Below are 504 nucleotides of genomic sequence, written 5' to 3' on the forward strand. Positions count from 1 at the left end.
CTTCTTGAAAGTACTTGAATATCAGACGCATGGATTCAAGGCCTGGAAAGTACTTGAAAACAAATATAAGTCCTTGAAAGTGCTTGAATTAAATTTGAAATAATTTTTGTTTAGTAGAATGGTGCTATTTCAAAAATTTTCCTATATGCGCTGTCAAAGACAAAACGAAACTGTGCTAATGATTGGGGGTTGAGATAGGGTAGCGCGAGAAAAAAACTAGCGCAGCCCTGCATGAACCAATGGAGAAGCAGTGCATTTGCGAATGAAAATTACTGCATGCAACTTTGAAAAAAAATATTTAGGAGCACCAGTGCGACTGACCCGATCAGCATACTTGTGGTTGCGCTCAGGGGAGCTTCAAAGGTTTCTAACTTATTTACAACGTGTTTTTGCTGCGTTGAGTAATGTATCACAGACAAATCTGTTGATTCATTCAACACAATGTTAATCAGAATCCACTCACTGCTCAAACACCTGAGTTTTGTTCAGTGCTGAGTTCTGCAA

The 504-nt window shown here is 38.7% G+C and overlaps 1 pseudogene; it reads left to right on the forward strand.

Annotated features, from left to right (window-relative positions):
* Nucleotides 1–504, forward strand: part of LOC107707752 (sodium-dependent lysophosphatidylcholine symporter 1-like) — a 9559-nt pseudogene that overhangs the window by 6957 nt on the left and 2098 nt on the right.

This window comes from Sinocyclocheilus rhinocerous, unplaced genomic scaffold (assembly GCF_001515625.1).
Source record: "Sinocyclocheilus rhinocerous isolate Xijiao unplaced genomic scaffold, SAMN03320098_v1.1 scaffold565, whole genome shotgun sequence".
NCBI lineage: Eukaryota > Metazoa > Chordata > Actinopteri > Cypriniformes > Cyprinidae > Sinocyclocheilus > Sinocyclocheilus rhinocerous.